This window comes from Lipotes vexillifer, unplaced genomic scaffold (assembly GCF_000442215.2).
Source record: "Lipotes vexillifer unplaced genomic scaffold, Lipotes_vexillifer_v1.1 scaffold100, whole genome shotgun sequence".
Classification (NCBI taxonomy): Eukaryota; Metazoa; Chordata; class Mammalia; order Artiodactyla; family Lipotidae; genus Lipotes; species Lipotes vexillifer.
In genome coordinates, this window is record NW_006774075.1 from 3,452,853 (window position 1) to 3,465,019 (window position 12,167).

The 12,167-nt window shown below is 40.4% G+C and overlaps 1 pseudogene; it reads right to left on the minus strand.

The window, feature by feature from the left end:
- Positions 1-8,948: 8,948 nt before the first annotated feature.
- On the minus strand, positions 8,949-9,596 carry LOC103078613 (ras-related protein Rab-5A pseudogene; annotated as a pseudogene).
- Between the last annotated feature and the right edge of the window lie 2,571 nt (positions 9,597-12,167).

The following is a 12,167-nucleotide window of genomic DNA, read 5'->3' on the forward strand; positions in this document are numbered from 1 at the left end:
CTATGCAGAGCATTTTTAATCATGTAACTTTCAAAGCTGTCCCTCAGCTACAATGACATTAGCCTGGGTGAATTTCTTCCCCAACTTAAGCTGTCAGTGGCTGAGCTTTTCTTGCTTCTCTCTCTGGCAGAGGCACATTTATTTATCACAGAAGAGCCTCGCTCTGAAAGGACCCATGCAAGCTTCCTTCTGGAGCTGAAAAGAAAACATCTCATTCCTAGCCTGTGCCATCCACTGAAAACCTTTCCAAACCCAAAGCTAGTGACTGTCCTAGGGGACAGATGTCATCCCAAGCAGGCATGGATCATTTTGCTTGTTTTTCTTGCTAACCCTGCACGCCTTTGAACCCACTCTGCAAATAAAAGAGACAGGAGCACAAAACTCCTTACACTTCCTGCTTTCCTCCCAGTGTGCTGACATTTCAAAGCCCCATGTGTTTCCCTAAACAAAGTTTCATGAAAATATGTATTCAATAATAATACAATGGTTTTTAGGTTATTACAACCCAAGAGGAGTGACGCTGCCTGCCTGTGGCTGTGCAGGGCAGTTTACAGGGTGCTCTGATGGCCTCTACCTCACTTGGTAAACAGGAGGCATGTTGGAAAGGCTTAAAATGGAGATACGGTTGAAGACCTGTGATGTGTGTATGCTTCGTCATTTAGCCATGTAAGTTAGCAATATTCTGCAACTAAGCCGCAGGCAAGATATAGTTTTAATAAATATTTCCTGTTTAGAAATGGACATCTAGACAGTGTTTAAACACATCAGACTCCTAAAGAGTTGTTATAGACATTTGCTAGTCACCCCTCCAGCATGAATTCTTCCCTTTCCCATGTTGACATTCCTTGGGAATACACACCTCTTCCACCCTCACTGGTGGTCCAGATGGGATTGACCTTGGCCCCAGCTTCAGGAATGAACTATAATTGGCTCAAGCCAATCAATGTATCCCATTCCTCAGGCCATATGGATTGGTCGGGGATGTGTTCATGATTCAATTTAGGCCAATGATTCATAGCGATAAACACCTACATTAAGAAAAAAGAAAGAGCGCAAATAAACAACCAAACTTTACAACTCAAGGTACTAGAAAAAGGAGAACAAACTAAGCCCAAGTTAGTTAGGAAAAGGGAAATAACAAAGATCAGAGCAGAAATTTTCAATGAAATAGAGACTAAAAAGGCAATAGAAAAAAAAGACAATAGAAAACATCAATGAAGCTAAGAGCTGTTTTTTTGAAAAGATAAACAAAATAGACAAACCTTTAACTAGACTTACCAAGAAAAAAAGAGGGAGGACTCAAATAAAATTAGACGTGAAAGAGAATTCCAATAAAAATTTAAAATTTTTTAATTAAAAAAAAATGTGAAAGAGGAAACATTACAAGTAATACCACAGAAACACAAAGGATTATAACAGACTACTGTGAATAATCATATGCCAACAAATTGGACAACCTAGAAGAAATGGATAAATTCCTTAAGCATAAAACCCACCAAAGGTGAATCATGAAGTAATAGAAAATCTGAACAGACTGATTACTAGTAAGGAGCTTGAATCAGTAATCAAAAACTCCACAACAAAAAAAGTCCAGGACCAAATGACTTCATTGGTGAATTCTACCAAACATTTAAAGAAGAATGACTACTAATCCTTCTCAAACTCTTTCCATTTGGGCCAGTGAGAGAGGTGACAATCACAGGACTTGCTTGAAAAATACTAAAAGAGATTCTCTGTCCCTAGATCACACCTGGTGGGTGGTGAGGATGAGCAATTCGCTACCCTGGAGAGAGAGCCCAGAGTTGCCAGGAGCATTTGTGTAGAATCTGGAGCTGAAACTGTCACCACTGGAGACACTGAAAGAGCCAGATCCTTGGGTAGCTTAACCTTACTGAAGCCAGCCCAGATTTTTCAGTTATGTAAACCAATAAATTCTCTTTGTTGTTTAATCCGAATCTAAGTGAATTCTCTGTCACTTGCAACCACAAGAAATCTAAATGATTCAAGGCTGCTAATGCTACTCCTAGCCATGTCTAGCCGGCCTCTAAAGAAACTGCAATCTTGTGGTGAATGTGTCTTTGTTTTTGTGGCTTTTACCTCACCACGTATTCCACTCTTCTTTTTTCACATGGAACAAACCCCACTGTCTCTTAGGGAAAACACCTTCCCCAACTCTCACTCCAGCCATCCTAGCTAACCACACCTCCTGGCTCCAGCACTGGGCATGTGACCCAGGCATAACCAATCACGGCATTCCATTCACAGAGCTGATGGGATCACAGATGGGTACACTATCCTCAGACGGCCAATGAAAATAAGCTTCAGGACCTTTAAGTCTTATTGAAAAGGCAATTGGTGGATTTGCTGAGAGAGGAGGATATAAATAGATTTGTGAACACGTGTACCACCACATGGAGAGAACATTCCAAAAAACGAAGCAACAGAAAGAAAAGAAAGACAAGAGATAAAGAGATGGTGAGAGGTCTGAGACCTGGTCCAACCATGCCTGGGGCATGTTCAGGAATAACTTCCTTCTTGTTAAGACAATTTGAACTGGGTTTTCTGTCACTCAAAGTTTAGCATCTTGATTAATATAGACCTGACATTTTTTCCACATTAAAATAAACATTTTTATTTATTATAATATGCTTATTTTCCCCTAGTACAAAAGTAATACGTGATTAATGAAGAAAATCTGGAAAACACAAAGAAAATGTAGCAAAATTTACTTTTAGTACTACAACTCTGATGTTATGACTGCTAACCTCTTAGTGTATGTTCTTTGAGTCTTTTTCATATGCATATTTATGGACTTCTACAATATAATTTCCAAATTATGCCGGTGCATTGTAATTTCTCCTTTTTAACAAATGAAGTCATTTTCTTTCCTTCTTTCTTTTCTTCTTCTTTCTTTTTCCTATTATTTACTATTTACTAGCATGAACATCTGTGTTGGTAAATCTTTGCTCACATCCATGTCCATTTCCTTAGAAAAAAATTGAATTGCCATATGCATAATAAATTTCTCATGAGGTTGCTCCCAAGTTTTTATTATAAATAATGTTTAAATAAACACATTTATGCATTCTTTTGTATAGAATTAATTCCTAAAAGTGGAATGGCCAGGTAGAGGACATGCTTGTTGACGGTTTTTTAAAATTTATTTTATTTATTTCTTTTTGGCTATGTTGGGTGTTCGTTACTGCGCGGGCTTTCTCTAGTTGTGGAGAGCTGGGGCTAATCTTCATTGCAGTGTGTGTGCTTCTCATTGCAGTCGCTTCTCTTTCTGCAGAGCATGGGCTATAGGAGCACGGGCTTCATTAGTTGTGGCGTGCGGGCTCAGTAGTTGTGGAGCATGGGCTTAGTTGCTCCGCAGCATGTAGGATCTTCCTGGACCAGGGACCGAACCCGTGTTCCCTGCATTGGCAGGCAGATTCTTAACCACTGCACCACCAGGGAAGTCACCTTGTTGAAGGTTTTTGATACTCTGTCAAACTGCCCTGTGGAAGGTTATTTGACCCTGAACCTCTGCTGCTCCTCCCCATGATCACACACACTGCATGTTACTATTACCACATTACTATCAAGATGAACATTTTCTTCATACGTCGTTTGGCTATTTGTATTGATTTTTAAAAAAATTTTTTATTTTATATTGGAGTATAGTTGATTAACAATGTTCTGTTAGTTTTGGGTGTACAACAAAGTGATTCATGTATAACTGAGCAGAGTTTCCTGTGCTATACAGTAGGTCCTTGTTGGTTATCCATTTTAAATATAGCAGTGTGTACATGTCAGTCCCAAACTCCCAAGCTATTTCTCCCCCCCCGACCCTTTCCACCCTGGTAATTATAAGTTCGCTCTCTAAGTCTGTGAGTCTGTTTGTTTTGTAAATAAGTTCATGTATTGATGTTCATGTATTGACTTGCCTCTTCAAAACCCAAAATTTGGAATTCTTTTACTTTTCTTTCAGGAGTGATGGGTAGATAAGGCAACACCTCATTTTCAGTTATTTTAGCTATTTTTCCAATGACATTTTCTGTAGGTGAGAGAAACAAAAACAAAAAAACCCAAAAAACGCTTTAGGCTCTAATGGATGTATTTTGGTTAGAAACACCCATTGCCCATAGCTTCAAATTTTTGCTGACAACTTTCTGTATCACTGACCTGCCATGAGTTAAGTACAATGACTTGAGAATTACTATTGTCTAGTCACACTACTTACATAGAAGAGATTTGGAGCCAGACTCTCTGGGTTCAAATCCTAGCCCTTTTACTTAGTGATTTTGTGACATTTGAAACATTGCTCTAAATCTTTGTGCCACATTTTCCTTATCTATAAAAACCAGGATAAAACTACCTACTTCATAAGATTGTTATATCATTAAGGTAAGATGAGTAAAGTACTCATAACACAGCTTCCTGGTACAAGTTCAGCCGTCAATAGCACTATTAGTAATGGAATATAAAATAGCTAAACCATATTGAATGTTCACTGAGATACAAAAGACAAAAACATCCCACTTCATCTTCATCAACTCTCTGAATCAGCTTCTTTTGTTATGTTCATTTTATAAATGAACTAAGATACAGAGGGGTTAACTAACTTAGCCAAAATCTCCTTGTTAATATGTGGAACTGGGACTAAAGTCCATCTATATTGCCTCTGGAAGAATATAGAGGACAGATTGTTCACATTAAAAATTGTTTTTTTTTATTTTAACATCTTTTTTGGACTATAACTGCTTTACAATGTTGTATTAGTTTCTGCTGTATAACAAATATCCCCTCCCTCTTGCATCTCCCTCCCACCCTCCCTATCGCACCCCTCTAGGTGGTCACAAAGCACCGAGCTGATCTCCCTGTGCTATGAGGCTGCTTCCCACTAGCTATCTATTTTACATTTGTTAGTGTATATAGGTCAGGGCTACTCTCTCACTTTGTCCCAGCTTACCCCTCCCCCTCCCCGTGTCCTCAAGTCCATTCTCTACGTCTGTGTCTTTATTCCTATCCTGCCTCTAGGTTCATGAGAACCATTTTTGTTTTAGAATCCATATATATGTGTTAACATACGGTATTTGTTTTTCTCTTTCTGACTTACTTTACTCTGCATGACAGACTCTAGGTCCATCCACCTCACTACAAATAACTCAATTTCGTTTCTTTTTATGGCTGAGTAATATTCCGTTGTATATATGTGCCACGTCGTCTTTATCCATTCATCCGACGATGGGCACTTAGGTTGCTTCCATGTCCTGGCTATTGTAAATAGAGCTGTAATGAACATTGTGGTACATGACTCTTTTTGAATTACAGTTTTCTCTGGGTATATGCCCAGTAGTGGGATTGCTGGGTCATATGGTAGCTCTATTTTTAGTTTTTTAAGGAACCCCCATACTGTTCTGCATTGTGGCTGTATTAATTTATATTCCCACCAACAGTACAAGAGGGTTCCCTTTTCTCCACACCCTCTCCAGCATTTATTGTCTATAGATCTTTTGATGATGGCCATTCTGACCAGCGTGAGGTGATACCTCACTGTGGTTTTGATTTGCATTTCTCTAATGATTAGTGATGTTGAGCATCTTTTCATGTATTTGAAGGCCATAATTTTGTTTAAAAAGTTTAATTGAATTCCCACTGTAGGTAGAACTTCACATTCTGTCTCCCACCACAAATCTAGCATTAGAGCATTTTTACCCAGCAACCTAATACATATTTAATGATGACAAGTATCACAAAAGGCAGGATTTTTTTTCTTTTTTTTTTGCGGTACGCGAGCCTCTCACTGCTGTGGCCTCTCCCGTTGCGGAGCACAGGCTCCGGACGCGCAGGCTCAGCGGCCATGGCTCACGGGCCCAGCCTCTCCGCGGCATGTGGGATTTTTCCGGACCGGCCGGCAGGCGAACTCTCAACCGCTGCGCCACCAGGTAAGCCCAAGGCAGGATATTTTTATTTATTTATTTATTTATTTGCGGTTCGCAGGCCTGTCACCATTGTGGCCTCTCCCGTTGCGGAGCACAGGCTCCGGACGCGCAGGCCCAGCGGCCACGGCTCACGGGCCCAGCCGCTCCGCGGCATGTGGGATCCTCCCGAACCGGGGCACGAACCCGTGTCCCCTAGTATCGGCAGGTGGACTCTCGACCACTGTGCCACCAGGGAAGCCCTCCAGGTAGGATATTTTTAAACAATTTAAAGTTGATATATATATCAGTTCCCTTACTGTCTGGTTATAGTAGATGAACATTTTTTAGAAAAAAATATATGAATGACATTACTACTAACCATGTATAAATGCTTAACAGACTCTCCTTATTAAGGTAGCAGGGCTATTCCAATCCTAAACACTTCTTGTGGCTCTTCAATATACCTTTGGGTCTCATTGTTTTAATTGATGTCCACATGTATTTTGTTAGTTTGGATTTAAATAGATATTCAAGCACCCTAACCACAAGTCCAATAGAGCTTGGCCCAATGACAGTTCAAGGATTATAACCCTGTTGGTAGGCAGAAAAGACGGTGCTGCTTTTTCTTAATAAAGATTAGTGCTCCGATGTTGGGTAGATGTTTATATTGGTTCAGGGTGTGGGTGGTGAAGTAGATTGAGAGGACAGAGGAGAGAAAGTGGAGAGTAAAGTGTTATTGGCAATAAAAGATAAACACTTCCGGAGAAATAATAATACTTTTGAAATAGGAATGAACCTCCCAGTCAGGCAGTTCAACCCCCCTACTGTGAGGTGGAGTCAGGCAAGTCTCTCCCCTAAACTGGTTACATAATATTTTTTTTTCCCCTTAGGAGGTTTCACAACCTCTTTTATAAACTGTTAATGTGCTTATTCAATCGTATCATGGGGAAAGGTAATTAATTTTTAACTTTAACCAGGATGGCTTGACCTTCCCATGCTAAGTCTGGTGAACAAATGCAGGCTGCTGTTCCATAACCTTTCTTTGACTCATCACAAATTCCATCACAATAAATGATAAATACAAAGATTGAAAACGCTTTGTTTTCCCTTTCACTTGATTGAAATACTCAGCTTTAAATGTATTGCTATTTAAATGATCTCTCATCTCAGTCACCAAATCCATCATTTGGATCAAAAACATTTGGCTGGCACCCACCTACCCAGCCCTAAATCCAAGCAAATGTTTTCGAGGAAGGGACCATCTCACTGGGCTTTGAGATGGATAGAGGCCATCCAACAAATCCATATCGAAGATTCTTAAAACAAAGAACTTTGAAATGGTTCCTCCAAGAACGAGTTTGGCAGATGTTTTGATGCCTGTATGTTTAAAGGGTGGGATGGAAATTGCCCAGCGCTGCAAGTCCGAATACCTCAGCTCTGGCTCTCATTGTGTGCTGTCCCAGGAGAAATGTCAAGTACTCTGAGCCTCAGTCTCCTCTTCTCTAAAATAAGCTTGTCAGAGGATCCATGGGCTACATGTGTGAACACAAGGGATGCCCGTTATGATTGTTACTTCCGGGTAGACCTAATGTACGTCACCTGGGGAAATTAACTTCAGCCTCCAAGGCTGTAGCTTCAACTGCCGTAAATGGAAGGACCTGACCTGTGAACCCCAACTTGGTTTATTTTTTCTAATTAAAAAAATTTTTTTTTGCTTTTTATACCACTGTATTCCAACCTGAGTACCTCAATATAAAACTAAACCCTGGTGAAATGTTTTCCTTACTAATTTTGAATTACTGTGAATGTACAAGTTCTGCTAGCAGTTCAGCACTTAAATAGATTAAATCATCTCTGACACATGGTAGATTTCATATAATGAAAATACCTAAAACAATTAGTGCAAATATACTGACCTGATGAAAATAAAATGAACTTTGGAAAACAAGGCTGCAAGATTGTTACTAACATATCCAATACGTATGTTACAAATTACTGGTACATTGTTTATTATGGTTCTAGCCAGGTAGGAACCATTGAAGTCCCTTCCTTTCAAAGGAGGAGAGAAGGAAAAAAGTAGCTGTTTTAGTAACTGTACCTTTGGTATACTTTTAAGCAACTCTTAAATATTATAGAAAAGTAATAAACATAGATGGAGACTGCAGTGCAGTACCCTATTTACAGTACAGCTGAAGATCGAATTTAAAATAATCAAGTTTGAATGTACATAATTGTTAGTGCATTGACTACGTTTATGTCCAAAGGGCACAAAAGCCCCCTCCCTACTCCCAAACAAGAAAAGCTATGTAATGGCCAGCAGTGATTAAACAGAAATCACAGACACCTGGTTTGTTTCGTTTTTGTTGAAGCACTTACATGTTTGAAGGGAACACTATCCTTTAAGATGCATTTTATTTGTTTTCATACTCCTAAAATAAGACGGGGTTACATTTGATTTTTTTTTTTTACCCCATTTAAAAAATAACAGGACTAGCTATAATTTAGATGCCACTAATGTTCATTTTTTTCCCCCTGAAGATGTGGGACTGTTTCCTTGTGGCTAATTTGTTAAAATGTGGAATGTATACTTTAAATAAGGATACTAAGAGAAATTACAGGTTGCCTGAATATGGTAGCTAAGCATAAATATCTTTATAACCTCCTTCCAAAGAAAGAATTTTTTTGGAAAAGTCCAAATGAGTAAGTTCCAAATCTTTTTCACAGAACTGGCTGGTTAACTGTGGGTTCAGAATCATTTGTTTATATCACTGGTGAAGAGAAATGAGTCCCGCTAACCTTCCAAGGAAACAAGTGTACACACAGCTCTCATTTCCCCTTCCACTGCTAAAACATTAGTCAGAGGGTCACATGCATGTTATTAAAAATTAAGTTCAAAACACTTTAAATATTTCTGTATTAGAAACTTGCCTATTGTAAGTCTCTTCTTTTTGGAAGTCATACTGGGCTGGTTAAATGCTCCAATTCCACTGTTATTAACAATTAGGAAGCAGAAGAACATTCCAGTTAGTTTAAACTGGAGGTTTAGTTACTACAGCACTGACTCCTGGTTGGCTGTGTGGGTTCAGTAAGGTCTACTCCTCTTCCCCTGGCAGAATGTGCTCCTGGATTCTGCAGTTCATTCTTTGGCAACTTTTTAGCTATTGCCATGAATATTTCATTTACATTCATTGATGTTTTAGCTGATGTCTCCAGAAATAATAAACTGTTGTCATCTGCATAGGACTGTGCTTCCTGGAAATTGACAGCTGTTTTATTTGCGAGGTCAGCCTTGTTTCCTGATAAAGCTCTTACAGCGTTAGGATTGGCTTGCCTCTGAAGTTCTGTAACCCAGTTTTTGGCTCTGACAAAGGACTCCTCGTTTGTGACATCATATACAACTATGGCTGCTTGTGCTCGTCTGTAGTACATGGGTGCTAGGCTATGGTATTGTTCTTCACCAGCTGTATCCCATACTTCAAACTTTACTGTTGTGTCATCAAGACACACAGTTTGGGCTAGAAAAGCAGCCCCCATGGTACTCCCTTGAAATTCATGAAAGTGGCCCTTCACAAAAAAAAGCACTAGGCTCGATTTGCCAAAAGCAGACTCTCTCAGAAATACTAGTTTGAACTGGCATATTTTATGTCCAGTATTTGGCCTGTTAGGTCTTGTTGCTCCTCGATTAGCCATGTCCAAATTTGAAAGAAGTCTCTAATTTCAGTCTCTTAAATGAACTTCCAGGATGCAAGGTGTCAGGTGTTTTCTTTCTGGAGGTAAAGAAACCTGAGACCGCAGCGCCTGGGGCCGCGGCTCCGAAGCTCCACCCTGCAGGTCCCGGGTGGAGCCTGAGAGGCTAAGGCTGAGGCTCCCTAACTTGGTTTAAAATAGACTCCTTCTGGCAGTTTTTTCAGAAGTTCACTATGGGAGCAGAGATAGAAAGAAAGTACTGAAACATCTTTGGCTGTTCCATAAAATCTTGGAGCTGTTGCTTTTATGCTATTATCAGCATAAAAGATTACTAGGGCTTCCCTGATGGCGCAGTGGTTGAGAGTCCACCTGCCAATACAAGGGACACAGGTTCGTGCCCCGGTCTGGGAAGATCCCACATGCCGCGGAGCGGCTAGGCCCGTGAGCCATGGCCGCTGAGCCTGCGCATCCGGAGGCTGTGCTCCGCAACGCGAGAGGCCACAACAATGAGAGGCCCGCATACTGCAAAAATAAATAAATAAATAAAAAGATTACTAAATGGAAAGATTATTAGATGGAAATCATTTTGTCTTTCCAAATCATCTCTAGATTAGCCTTTGCTTGGATGATAAAATACTAGATGAAATGACATTTTTAAAACTTCTGTTATAAAACATTGCTTCCTGAATTCATGCATGCTGAGTATAATGCACTATGGTAAAGTAGTTGAGAGTCTGAGCTCTGGAGCCCTACCACCTTCAAATTTTGCTTTTGCCACTTTTTAGCTCTGTGACCTTGGACAAGTTACTTAAGCTGTCTGTGCTTTAGTTTCCTCGTTGTTAAATAGGGATAATAAAAGTACCTACCTTATAGGACTGCAGGGAGAACTTGCTAAATTAACAAATGTCAGACTTGGAATATTGTGAACGCTATGCTTAGTGTGAGCCCTTAGAACAGTGTTTGGCAATTAGGCACTGGGTAAATGTTACCTTTTACATTACTGTTTTAAATGATAGAGGCTGTAATGCAGGAGAGTGGGAAGAACTCAAGAAGGGAGATTAGGACAAATCCATTTGGTTTATATGCTTTAGTCGTTGTATCTACAGTGTTTATCAAACCAATTATCTTTCTTGAGAGCTACAATTTCCTGGGCATCTGCAGATGCCCAGAACTCAAGATTGGAAGGAATCGTGAAGCTCTAATAGCGGGTAATTAGAAGGCGCTCACTCTAAAAAATATGTTTGTTTTTTATTTTTTAAATAAATTTATTTATGTATTTATTTATTTTTGTATTTACATATTTATTTATGGCTATGTTGGGTCTTCCTTGCTGTGCGCGGGCTTTCTCTAGTTGCAGTGAGTGGAGGGCTACCCTTCCTTGCAGTGCGCGGGCTTCTCATTGCAGTGGCTTCTTGCGGAGCGCAGGCTCTAGGCGCGCAGGCTTCAGTAGTTGTAGCATGCAGGCTCAGTAGTTGTGGCTCACAGGCTCAGTAGTCGTGGCACGCAGGCTCAGTAGTTGTAGCTCGCAGGCTTCAGTAGTTGTGGCACGCAGGCTCAGTAGTTGTGACTCGTGGGCTCTAGAACACAGACTCAGTAGTTGTGGCACACGGGCTTAGTTGCTCCCTGGCACGTGGGATCTTCCTGGACCAGGTCTCGAACCCACGTCCCGTGCATTGGCAGGTGGATTCTCAACCACTGGGCCACCAGGGAAGTTCCAAAATATGTTTGTTTTTTGCTTTAAATGAGCTTATGGGAAGTTTATTATAAAATGCTTGCCTGCACCAAATGCCTTAATGGGAGAAGCCTTATTGAAATTCCATTGTTTAAATAATATACAGACCATGTCCCTCCTGGAACTCTGTTCCCTCTGTGGGAGTCAAAGATTCTTTAAATGTCCCAAGGTATTCCAAAGCAATCACAAAATCACATTTCAGAGCTAGAAGGGGATTTAGAAACCATCTCCTCCTAAGCTCTCTTTTTACAGCTGAAGAAACAAACCCAATAGGGTTAAAGGATTTGCCTGAGGTGACTCAGCAACCTTGAAGCTAAAGTTGACCCCCAGTTTCTTTAACTCTTAGTCCAGCCCCTTGCTACTAACCTGTCCCCAACCTTAGAGAGAGAGGGAGAGGGAAGGAAAGAGGGAGGGCCAGAGGGGAAAGGACCCTGCTACTTGCAGACTTGCAGATGGGGAGTGCCCCAGTTTTTTCCCTTTCAAACTGAAAAAAGAATAAACTGATCACATACCTGTAGAAACAATTATAATTTAGAAGAGAAAATATCAAGGCTAAGCAGTGAATCATCAAGCGTTCAAGGCGAAAGTTTATTACCTTTCTTGTTTATTTTTACTTCATCAGGACTAAAACCTGTTGCTATGTTGGGTCTGGGCAGCATTTTGTGATGCGTGCAGACAAACAGCATGGCTAACTACCCAGGTGGTGAGGCTTTGCTCTCCCGGAATATTCTAGCAAACAATGTAACCTGACACGGGTGTGACAGGGCTCTCCGGGTGGTTAGAGTTTATCTTTGGCAATTCCTTCTGCACCCCTTCCACACCCATTAAATCATACAGGAACC